General features: G+C 39.6%; 1 protein-coding gene across 16 annotated transcripts in view; it reads right to left on the bottom strand.

Annotated features, from left to right (window-relative positions):
• sox6 (SRY-box transcription factor 6) overlaps positions 1–12,976 on the bottom strand; it is a 165,490-nt gene that overhangs the window by 85,543 nt on the left and 66,971 nt on the right. The gene's annotated exons all lie outside the window — the stretch shown is intronic.

Genomic DNA, 12,976 nt, shown 5'->3' with positions numbered 1-12,976 from the left:
AGAAAAAACGTTTTACATTTTAAAAGAATAAACACCGTGGGGTTGCTAAGTGAATGAAATGCTGTAATGCAATATTTTCAAGTTAAGTCAACTACATTCTGTAAAAATGTCAAGGTGAATTTGTTTCTACCTCAGAGAGTGAAAAGATCTCCTTTATGAAAGGTACTATTTTTTTGCACTATATTCAAAGGCCAGTTATGGTGTTTCATAAAGTCAATCGTACATATACAGAGAGTAACACAAAGACGAACAAACATATAATATGTAGATAATGTGAGACATGACCCCTTGTCCGCTGAAGGTCAACCACTGAGGCTGAAAGAGTGATAAGAACAAGGCGCCGCACAAAGAAAGACATTAAAAGGGAAGGTAGAAGGGGTGAGATGGGCCCGCTTGACTGGCCCCGCACAGCCGGCAATGATGAAAACAATTAACATTTGTCTGGCAGACAATGAATCAGGAGGAGGAATGGCTGGAATCCGCAGAGCTGTGGCCCCGAGGTCGTTGATAAAGAACACACTGCTCACCAGCAAGAGCTTGAAGCTCACAGCCTGGGTCAGCCTGTTCCCATCGCACAAACACTTAAACATACACACACACACACACACGCACACAAAGGACAGAGAAACACCCAGTCAAAAGCCGTGGACAGAAAGAAGAGGAATCAGGTGAAGTGGTCAACAGACTCAAACATCAGGCACAGTTTAAAGTGAGAGACAGAATTAATACATCAAGATCAGATCTCTACCTTATCCAAGCTGATGAGCTCTTTTGCAGGCCATGACCCCTGAGCAGAGGGGCTGTGGGTCTCATGTTGCCATTCAATGACATCATGGACAGGAAGAGTAGAGTTTGTTCCCTGTGTGAAAGGCTAAAGGGCACGGGGCTAAAGCAGACATTCTTGCAAGCCGCTGGCAGCCCTCCGGCACCGTAAGCCGTAGTTAAACCACTCGTGCACACAATGGATCATTTGTGAACACGCTTTGCCAAACAAAAGGGCACAATTCATGAGAATGGGAATGACTTTGGCTATTCTGTTGTGTGAGCTTTGTGTCTGCGTGTATTGTAGTCATACAGTATCTTGAGGTACTCCAGGCCATAGAACATTCCCAATGAATGACATCATCACACTCATGAATGTGGTGTGATGCGATCTTCATCTCATGCCATAAAAATTGATGTTGCAGCTATGCCTCTATTATCATTATTCATTACTTTTCAAATTCAAATATGTAGGCACATTCCGCCAGAAAATCACAATGTGAGATATAAAGTCATACTGAGACATTTAAAGCACTTTCACTTAGCAATTAGCAATTATGAGAAAGTGGCAATTGCTGAGAAAATGTCACAATTGTGATGAAAAATAAAAGCTGCAATTCTGAGAAAAAAGTTGCAACTGTGAGGTACACTACTGTTCAAAACATTTAGGTCAGTAAGATTTTTTTGGTCACACTTTAGATTAGGGTCCAATTCTCACTATTAACTAACTAATAACTACAACTTTTGCCTCAATAAACTCCTAATTACTGCTTATTAATAGTTTGTAAGGTAGTTGTTACATTTAGGTATTGGGTAGGATTAAGGGATGTAGAATAAGGTCATACATAATAAGGCATTAATATGTGCTTTATAAATACTAATAAACAGCTAATGTCCCAGTAAATGCATGCTAATAAACAACTAGTTAATAGTGAGAATTGGACCCTAAACTAAAGTGTTAGTGATTTTTTAAATATGTTTTTGAGTCTCTTATGCATTTATTTGATCAAAAATACAGTTAAACAGTAAAAATATTAAACATTTTTACAATTTAAATAACTTTTCAATTGGAATTTATTTTAAATTGTAAATTCTTCCTGCACTGTGAAAAATGACCGTGATTTTAACAGTAAAGACTGTAAAAATGCTATGGTGAAAAACAGTTGGTTTACAGAAAGTTTCTGTACTATATACGGTGAATAGCTGTAATAGCTGTTTCTTCTTAGTTTTTCCTTGTTTTTTCTAATCAGTTATGAACATTAGTGTTTTATGTTACATTTAATGTCGTTAAATGAATGTTTATTGCATTTTCAAAATTTCATGTGTGTTACCATGTGTACCATGACACTGTGTGCACCTTCTATATATTAGTATTGTCCTTTTTTTATTGGCCGATTTCAAAACACTGGCTCAGGAAGCATCAGAGCATAATGAATCAGCGTATCAAATCATGATTCGGATCGCGTGTAAAACTGCAAACTGCTAAAATCACGTGACTTTGGCGCTCTGAACAGCTGATTTGACACGCTGATTCATAATGCTTCGATGCTTCCTGAAGCAGTGTTTTGAAATCGGCCATCACTATATAAGTCGTTATTTTGTTTTTTTGGTGCACCAAAAATATTCTCGTCCCTTTATAATATTAATATTGAACCACTGTACTCACATGAATTGTTTTAGATGTGTTTTAAGTACCTTTATGGATCTTGAGAGAGGAAATGTCATTGCTCCCTATGCAGGCCTCATTGAGCCATCGGATTTCAACTAAAATATCTTAATTTGTGTTCCGAAGATTAACGAAGGTCTTACGGGTGTGGGTGTGAGGGTGAGTAATAAATGACAGAATTTTCATTTTTGGGTGAACTAACCCTTTAACATTATATCAGTTAATGAAACACGTGTTTTGTTTTTTTTACGTTGCTACTGTATTTTTTTTACGGTAAAGTTCTGGCAACCACAGCTGCCGTTTTATCGTAAATTTTACGGGGATTTTTTTTACAGTGTGTGATGGCAAAGATGAATTTTCAGCAGCCATTATTCCAGTCTTCAGTGTCACATGATTCTTCAGAAATCATTCTAATAAGCTGATTTGGTGCTCAATCACCATTTCTTCTTATTATCAATGTTGAAAAAGGTTGTGCTGCTTAATATTTTTGTGAAAACTTTTTTTGTAGCAATGATAAAAAGGTCTTTACTGCCAATTTTTCATCAATTTAATGAATCCTTGATTAATAAAATTATTAATTTCATAAAAAAAAAAAGTTTACTGACCCCACATTTTTGAATGGTAGTGCATAATGTTGAAATTGGGAGAAAAAAAATGATCAATTACCAAAAATAAAGTGCTACTTTCTTTTTGTTAAACAAGCTTCCATAAATATGGATATATGGGCAAAGAGAAAATAAATGCACAAAAAAGTAAATAAAAAATAGTTACATTACTGTGGGCATAAAAATGTTTGACTGCTTGTAGAGAGAGTCTATAGTGATGGCCACTGCTGTAATACAGGGCAAGGTCAGATCAATGGGAGGTCACATTTTCTTTGATTCGCCATTTCCTCTATTTCAGAGGGAACAACAGGACACCTCCATTTGTGTCATTCTAACATTATTTCTACTTTACTGACTTTCCCAATCCAGGACTCACAGTTTGTTTCCTTGACCTTATGAGATGATTCAACCTCTTGTTCTATATGTGTGTGATTGAGGTCTTTTGAATAAAAACACTCCTCCTCTTAGATAATAACCACATACACACGACACACACATACCAACATATACATATGTATAACACATAGCAATACATTCCTTCCTCTAGGCTGGAAAAAAAAGAACTGGAAACAGAGAAACTTCCTTTTATGGCACAGGGCCGGAATGGATCTGTCCTGGGGGTTAAAAGGTTTAAGGGAAGACTTTTCCCATATTCCTTCTCTGAGTCTTACACACACACACCAACACACGGAGCAGTGCACAGATGCTTCTCCAGCACTTGATCATTAAGGAATGCACCAACTGTTGGAGATAATGCGGTGCCAGCTCCCATTCTGCTCCACTCTGCCTCCCCTGAGAGTGGCCGCTCCCTCACTCCTACACACACACACACACACACACTACAGCTGGAATGTGCCGAGGCTGTCCTCCACAAATTTTTACCTGAGAGAGGAGAGGAATGTCCAGCATTTGAGGATGATGGACCAGAGACGCGCACAAAAAGCAACCTGTCTACAACGGTCTGAAACTATATGGCTTTTTCTGAGTTTTCATGTTAGGAAAACAAGCAGTTAATGAGACAGACGTCTGGGTTTTTTCAAAGTACCCTTATAAAGCTAGAACATTTGAAAGGAATTCAGATTAATAATAAGGGGATATTTTTTGCACAATTTCCCAAGTTGCATTCCATCTTCTCCAGAGAGAGCACTAATGCCAATGGAAACACTGCTTAACATCTGGATAATACTTAAATGTCACACTAACATATTACCAATGTAAAGAAACAAAAGTGGACCATTCATTTTGAAAAATCAAACAAAGCTTCAGCCACATCCATTCATCTCTCAGCGCTGCTGCTACTTCAAATGAGAAACGCAGCACAGCCCATTGAACAAGGTACATTTCCTTCCCACATTTGCATTCGGATTTCAAAATACAAAGAGCTCAGAGACAGTCTGACATTTATAGACTCTGAAAACTGAGGAGGAAGTGTGGAAAAGACCTGTACTTGTCTGGAAAGGCCTGTCAGAGGCCTAGAATGAGCAGATAAATAAAGCAAGCACTGACTTTATTGTCGTTATCCCACGAGGCCCCTAAAAATCTCCTCATGCCCTCTCTCCTCCTCTCGGATAAAGCGCGGATTGGCTCAAGGGAAACCAATTCAGCCCAGATGAGATTGGAATGAAAACAATAGCCCTTATCTGTATCCTTTTTGCATTTTCCCAAGGTTCCCCCATCTCAACAGACGGCTTAGCCCCTGCCACATCGGACCCGGAGCAGCCTTGCCCGTCCCACTGATATGACATGGCACGGGCACTGGGGAGAGGGCTTGGAGGACGACCCACTGATCTAGAACCTCCTGGGAACTAATTCTAAGAGACGAGAAGAAGAGACAATGAAGAGAGAGAAACAGAGAGACTTGTGTCTCAGTGCGGCTGTTGACGCTCGGGAGACCATGCCTGTCAAAAGACCAGGATTAGAAGGCAGCACACTCGGGCAGAATAAACAGCATGTCACAATCCTTTTTCTGGCCCGATAAAGCCAAAGCCTATAGTCTATGAAAGTGTCATTATAGTTGTAAAGTCAGAGAGACTTGCTGATCTCAGTGAAGGAATGGGCATATGTAACCACCTTCCAGTGCTTCCTTGACATACTAATGGATGAACTACACCTGGCCCCTGCGTATCTAACCAGTCATCTATGATCCCATCTCGACAGCTCGGTTTGCTGCCAGAGAAATCTTGCTCTTCTTCACAAAGCAGCTCAATTAAGACACCTACAGCAAAGTTCCGCTGACAAGATTATGCCGATGGTCTTAAACAGATGAAAAGCAAGAGCAGCGGTGCTCATAAATCTCAGCAGAGATTCATTCAATGTGTTAAATGTAAACAGTTTACATCACCACATGGAACACGGAGCCAAAATTACATGTCTAACAAAAACCATAACACTGAAAAAGTAAAACACAGGTAGTATTTGGCACTAGGGCTGTGTATTGACACAATTTTCACAATTCGATTCGATTACTATTCACATGCTTTCGATTTGATTCGATCCCATTCCGAAGTTTAGAATTACATAATCATATTTAAACTCCAATTCGTTTTTTTTTTTTTTTTTTTAAATATAAACATTTAAATCGTGGCTGTCAACTGCTTTATTCAAACATACATTAAATATTGAAGAACATTATAATGAATATGTAACGGTGCATAGCTATATTTATCAGAATGTTGCTTTCTAGAGTACACTTTTCTAACTGACTAATAAGTTTATGGTCACTGAATATGTTTTTCTGAGGTAAATGTGACGTTACGTGACATTGTTTACAAGCTGTTTTATTGACGTCTTTCCGAGGTTGAAACTGATTGAGCGATTACACGAGACATGATACGGATTTCGGTAAGATGCACTGTATATTTTAACATACCTTTAGATGTTTAGTCATGTTTATTTCGCGCTGTAACTGGTATTAAAGCGGAGGAGAGGATGCTCATGTGTGCTTCGTGCTGTTGCTTCTCTTTAACTGAGGCGCTAAAGTGATCTGTCACGCCACATTAAACAGCGCCAAAACAGAATTTATTTTTTGAATCTCATAATAAGATGGACGTCATTTGAAATCTGAGACTTTGCCTCATATCAAAAGTAACAAAGCACAAAGATTATTGCGATTTATTGGATGGGAGGCACTACATATTCTGCTCATTCATCAACTGAAAACAGACTAGATTAATCGATTCTTTGGATTTAAGAATCGATATCGGTTCGTAAAAATGAGAATCAATTAAAATCGAGAAATCTATATTTTTTTACCCAGCCCTATTTGGCACAGACAAATACTAAAACACAGCCATACTTAACCATACTTAAAATATTTAACTGGAGTCAAAAAAATGACAAAATCTTGCAGAGCCCAAACTTTCGAACAGCAGTGTATAATATATAATATTATATGATTTAAAGTATGATTTTAAAATAATACATTAAATGATTACTTTACTTCACTTTGAAATGAAAATTACCCCAAGATTTACCCACCCTCAAGCCATCCTAGGTGTATATGACTTTCTTCTTTCTGATGAACACAATCGGAGTTTAATAATAAATATCCTGAATGCATCCAAGCTTTATAATGGCAGTGAACGGGACCAACGAGTATGAGCTGAAGAAAGTGCCTCCATCCACATCCATCCATCATAAACACACTCCACACGGCTCCGCGAGGTAAATAAAGTCCTTCTGAAGCAAAGTGCCCAATATCCATATTTAACAAGTTATAAAGTAAAATATCTCACTTCCGCAGACCGCCTTCCGTATTCAAGTAACGGAAAAAGTAAGCGTTTTGAACTGCAAGAGTTTTACACTTTCTTCGTAAGTAGAATACAGAAGGTGGTCTGGTGGAAGCTAGATATTTTACTTCATAACTTGTTAAGTATGGATATTTTTTCTTACACAAACGCATCGCTTCACTTCAGGAGGCCTTTATTAATCCCCCGGAGCCGTGTGGAGTACATTTATGATGGATGGATGCACATTCTTGAGCTTCATACTCGTTGATCCCGTTCACTGCCATTATAAAGCTTGGACGCGTTATGAAATGCATTAATATAACTCCGATTTAAAGTGAACTAATCCTTTAATACATGCTGCTCAAGTCAACATTTTACTTTGTAATGTTTTGCAATTTTAATAAACTTTGGAATAATGTTGACTTTACACTCATTTCTCTAGTCTAACTGCCTTAGAACATTCAAGCTAAATAAATCCAGTGTATTTCTAAATGTATAAATCCAATGTAGTTATGCAGATCTACTTCAGTTACTGTCATTAATGACCTCCACGGCTGTGTACAGTATGTGAGATGGAGCTGTGTCATGCCCCTGAAGATGCAGTTGTGCTGAGCGGGGAGGGTGTACCCCCATCCCGACGAGTCCTGCCCTGTGGCAGACAGCCAGAACATCTGCCAGCACCCCCAGGTCTCACACCGCCACTGTAATCCCCTCCACAGGAAGCTGCTCTTCCCCCAATCAATCCTTACACTTGAGAAACAAGAGAGAGCGAGAGCGAGACTCTCTCCTGAAACACTCCACTTCACAGTACACACATCATTACAGCTGTCCTCAGTGAACTGCCCTATTGTCCCAGCGCTGGCTATTGTCAATTGTCCACCAAACACTGCATCCTTAATCTGACTTTCAATGAACTGTAGCTCCAGTACATTATGTCTCTTCCTCTCAATAAACCTTGAAAAACATCACTATTGCGCTCAGAATCTCCTTTCAGAGGAAGGAGGAGACAGAATTCCGCCTTAGGTCAAGCATATGAGCGACCCACTCCTCAGGGAAAACAGGGAATTACCAAATCGATGATCAACTGACAACGACGATATAAATTTCCCAGGCTTCCTTATGAATGCGCCATCTAATGATGGAGCAAGCAGAGCAACCATTCCCAGTTTAAATGGAAAGAGAGAGAGAAGGAAAGAAGAAGAAGGCCCAAGTGAGGTATTATGGTTCCACTTGAAGCCACCCAGGTTGAAGGGCACTCTCATTGCAAGTGTCGCAGTTAGGTTAATAATTATCCTCTAAGCACTCTCATTTCTAATAATGTTATGAGAGAAAAGGCTTGAGCAAAAAAGAGAAGTAGTCAAGCAGCCAAGGTCAAGAGAACATTGAGAGTTCCATGCAATTTAGAGGGGAAAACAAGTTATTTCAGGCATTCTCCTTGGCTCCTGCAGGAAAAACACTGTCCCCTCTCTGAAATCACATCTCAAGGCTTCTCTTGCACTGGATTTGTTTCTTACAATGGAGATGCTGCAGTCAATAGAAAACCAAAAAACGCACTCTTTCTCTTCCTATTTCTCTCCATCTCCTTAGAAAAACAAACTGGAGTCACAAGCTACGCACACTCGCACACACACACACGCGGGAACGCAAGCGTGCGCAGAACACTGAGGGAAAATCTTCTGAATGTCTTAATCACAGAGCCACTAAAACAAGACTCCATCATCACACAAAATAAGAGTATAATAATTACAAGAGGCAGACAGGAAAGTGAAACGGCATAAGAAAAACATGTTTTGTCGTTCCCGTCGTTAGTTCCAGAGACAACAGCTGTTAGCTGGGGCGGCGGCGAATGCTCCTGAAGTCTCCATAATCACGCCGTTATTGAAGTGAGGACAAAAAGGGCACTAATTGCAAGGGAGCAATCTAAACGTAATAGGTTACACACCCAGGCGACGGCGCACAATGCTAACAGCTAAAAAGAAGAGTCGGCTTGAAAAAAAAAAACATACAAAATCACGACAGAGAGAAAACATGCACGCACACGCGCACAACACTGTATAACAGTAGCGTTTCCCTCATTTTCTGCCAATTACCTTCTTTCCCTGTCAACAGTTTTAATAACCTCGATCATTTCCACAAGCCCCTTTTTTCTTTTTCGCATGCTTTTTTTGCTTCGGTTAAATAATTTCGGTTCTTTAATATGCAAATGCACCCATTGGCATGCATGGGTGAAGAGGCTTCAGCTCCTTGAGATGTGTCAGTATATTGTCGAGCACCTGCACCTCGGGGAAGGCTTGATTTAATTGACACCTAATACTATTCATTATTCCACTTAGTGAGCATCTCTGCTAGTCACCTGTAGGCTGCTCGAACACCGTGCTGCCATTACCTCCAGTCGACAGCTGCTGTAAATAGACCGACTAACCTTAGTAACTCCTTTTAGTATTATTATTTATTTACAACTACTACTACTACTACTACTACTAATTATAATAATACATATTGTAATGTTTAAATGTTATGAATTTAGAATATTTTAAATATAAATTTTAAAAGCATTGTTTTTGGAACAAGTGGTATTATGGAGGCTGGATTGTAATTACGAGGAAACAGACTCTGCTATAAAAAGACTGTAGTGTCATTGTCTTTATTTGGCAGAGCTGAGGCGCTAATCTCAGCGCTGACCCCAACGTCCCGGCCAGTCGCACAATTCCTGACCTATCTAAACAGGACACGTGTCTATCAAGCACATATGAATTAACCACTCCCAAGAGGCTTCACCTCTTGAGCAGGGCAGCACATGACCTCTTCTTCAATCCATTTTACTGCAGGACTCGGCACTAATCAGGGTTGAATTATTAAAGTGAGCAGCCACCGATGATCAATTCACACCGGCCAGGCCTTCCACGACAGGGTACTTCTTCAGCACTAATGATACAAGAGAAATTCCATCGGACAATGAAAGACATACAGGAAAATAGATCATGCTGATGAGTAACGCGAATGGGAGAGATAAAGTTGAAATATGTGAAATGGAAGAAATAAAGAGTTCAAGTTCAATCAAAGCCGTGGATAAAAACTATATTCATGGCATGTTTGCGCCGGGAAGACATGCTGCCAGATACCGTCACTCTTAGAAGGAGAGGAATTCTGGGCGCCATACACAAGAAGAAAACTGAATAATAAATATTGGTGAAGACAGCAAGACACTAGCAGAGGGGTCAGCATCTTCTGAAGGAAAGCCATGCAAACGAAGACTTGGGCAAGCGATTAAAACACACCCCTGGAGCCTCCCTTCCCCTGACAGGAGGAGGAGAACGAGATGAAATTAAAGCAAAGTTGAAAGAGAGATTTCTAGAGAGAGAAGTACAACTCAAGGATCCTACAGATTGAGAAGAGGAGGGAGATATTAGGAGGGAGGAAAAGGGGGGCACAAGAAGAAGGGGTGAGAGAGGGGGGGGGGGGGGGAATCCAATCAGAACTTAGTGTGGAGAGATCAGGAGCCAAGATAAGCCCATACTCCGAGCCCCCAAAACTGCAATCTCCTCTTAAGCTGGAGAGTGGCAGCTGGCAGAACAGCTGGTGAATAGGATTAATGTCAGAAGAATGAAATAAAACTCAACATATGTCCGAGCCTGAGGTGTTGGGACTGCACGTGATTGTGCCCCGATGGATGCCATGTGTGCAGCTGGAAGGAGCTGCGTTGGAGCTCGGCTGCGCTGCCTTCCCCACAAGGTCACTTTTAAGAAAACTAGGACCATTTAATGCTTGGATAGCAAAATGAACTTTCTCTCCCCTGTCCTCTTTAGCCTCCTCTCAGGCTGAGCGAGCCCTCAGAGGCGGCCCACCCCGACTGCTCCGCTCCTGCCTGCTGCTGCTGCTGTTGCTCATTACGCTTCGCTCAAGAAACATCTTCAGCAAACACGAGCAAAAGCTACATTCTGCCAATGAACTTTACAAATTCAATTTCTTAAATTCTCGAGAATGACAATGAAAGTAATAACTATACCCTCAGAGTTTCAATATGTGACACAGTCAGGAACTTTTAACACAACTAAAATGCACCCCTCCAAAAAACAAAGATCATCCTCCTTGTCGGGAAAAACAACCCACACAAATTTAGTCTAATTTGCGAGATCCTGCTGTGACAGGATACAAAGTAAAAAGAATAATAATGTTGGTAAATATTGAAAAAATAATGCAGTTTTTTTTTTTTTTTTTTTTTATGGGCTGCAAAATAAAAGAAAAAAATATTTTCTCAGGACTGCCTCTCATTTAAGATACACACTTTACACACAAAAAAATAAACTCTCATATTTAATAACTTAGTCTGTCGCCTTATTGTGTCCCATCTTGTCCCTTGTCTATTGTGTAAATCTTTGTTTTATGTTTATTTCATTTATATTTGTCTAAGTGTATTTATTTTTTAATCTGAAACCAAAATAAATTCCTCATCCATTTCTACAACATTCTGATGCTTCTCGGGGGTTTGGATTTTGTAAACCGGACTATAATTAATGTTTCTTTCTTTTTTGAAAAGTAAATAAATTAAAAATAAAAATACACAAAGACAGAAAAAAATGCATCTCATGAAACCATCTTAAAATACTGCTGAAAGGATGGAGGACATGTGAAGGTACGAAATAAGAAGAGATATGTGGATTTAATCTCAATTTATAAATTTCATTTCATGTCGGTAATCGTTAGAGCCCACATACTGTAATAAATTATAATAATTTCACACAAGAATTAAATTACTGGGTACCTTGCTGAGGAGCCATTTTTATGCTGGCTACCCTGCAATCTAACTGTCAGATATAAACCCTTCTGCTAATCAATGCTTCAAAACATTCACTTTTATTCGTCTACGTTGAATTAATAAAAATGTGTGAATAATGTCGCTTACTGTGATCATTTCGGCTCAGAGTGATTTAGTAAATTAATGGGTGCTAGGGACAAAAAAGAAACTGATAGGATCCAAATGAATAGATTAAAATTTGCTGTGAAGCCAACTGTCTTGAGTCATCACGGAAACTTTATTTCATCTTAAATGCCGGAGCAACTTGGACGTGCTTGAGAGGTTCTCCCCACAATATACGGCGAGTTAAAAACATGGCGTCAAGAAGATAATGTGCTACTAAAATAAAAATAGAAGACATATCAACCATAAAAACACTACAGCTCGGTTTATATGCACTCTTTGGATAAAGTAACTGACAGTGTTTTATTTCTTGAAGTCTTAATGTTGAAGTTTTGATGTGTACAGAAAAAAGTGAGAGAAAGAATTAAAATTGATGATCTTTAGTACACCAAGTACGCAGTAAAACTAATGTTTTACAGCCAGAAGTGAAATGTTTTATAGTAATAAACAGTACTGTATGAGTGCATGAGGGCATTAAAAAGCGAAAGTTAAATGGAGGCATCTTCGTTCTTTGTAAAACTCGCTTGACTAATTAAGGAAGCATATTTTCCACCGCTGCCACTGATATTCTCCGTTTTTACGAGGCAACAATTAAAAATGTTTATGGTCCCGTGGAGCGCACTCTGTTTACCAGCATGTCAGAGTTCAGCGCTCACGCACACGGGCCCAAAAGGTCACTATTTTTAGCCACCGACCTCCATTCTCTCGCACACACATGCAGCTATCGTGTAACTGCACACTCCTACTACATCACAGACCGCCAGCGACTGCCGGGTTCAGCCCACACAGCTGCACACAGCAATACAATCTACCTACGGAGTACCATTGAAAAGTACAAACACAATCTGACTGGTTCTGCCCATTATCAGCAGAAGGACACCATAAGAAGTATATGTCAATTTTACAGAGGTTGAAAGGTAGTTTCTTTGTCTGTTGATATTTAAGAAACTATAAGGAGAGGCTGTGACGGGACGGCGCGGTTACCGGTAACCATAGTACTTCAAAAGGTTAAGAATTTCAATTCCTCTCAAGTCTACTTGTCGGTCTCTACAGCTAACACACTCAACATTGTTTCCTGCGTGGTTCTGCAACAATGGCCACCATATTTTCTTTCAAATCGACCCATTACTTTTTCTCTCTGCTGTGGGGTCAAATCCACCACAGCATGCTGTGAGAGGACGGAAAACGCTGCCATTTCACATGGAGCTAAGCTCATTTCTTTATCACCTCTCAAGAATGGGGGAAAAAAATGTGTGTGTGAGACGGAGAGACAAAGAAAAATATATACAGGGTAAAA

Source organism: Megalobrama amblycephala, linkage group LG3 (genome assembly GCF_018812025.1).
Source record: "Megalobrama amblycephala isolate DHTTF-2021 linkage group LG3, ASM1881202v1, whole genome shotgun sequence".
Lineage (NCBI taxonomy): Eukaryota > Metazoa > Chordata > Actinopteri > Cypriniformes > Xenocyprididae > Megalobrama > Megalobrama amblycephala.
The sequence above is the reverse complement of the archived record's forward strand: the minus strand, read 5'-3'. Positions and strand labels throughout refer to the sequence as shown.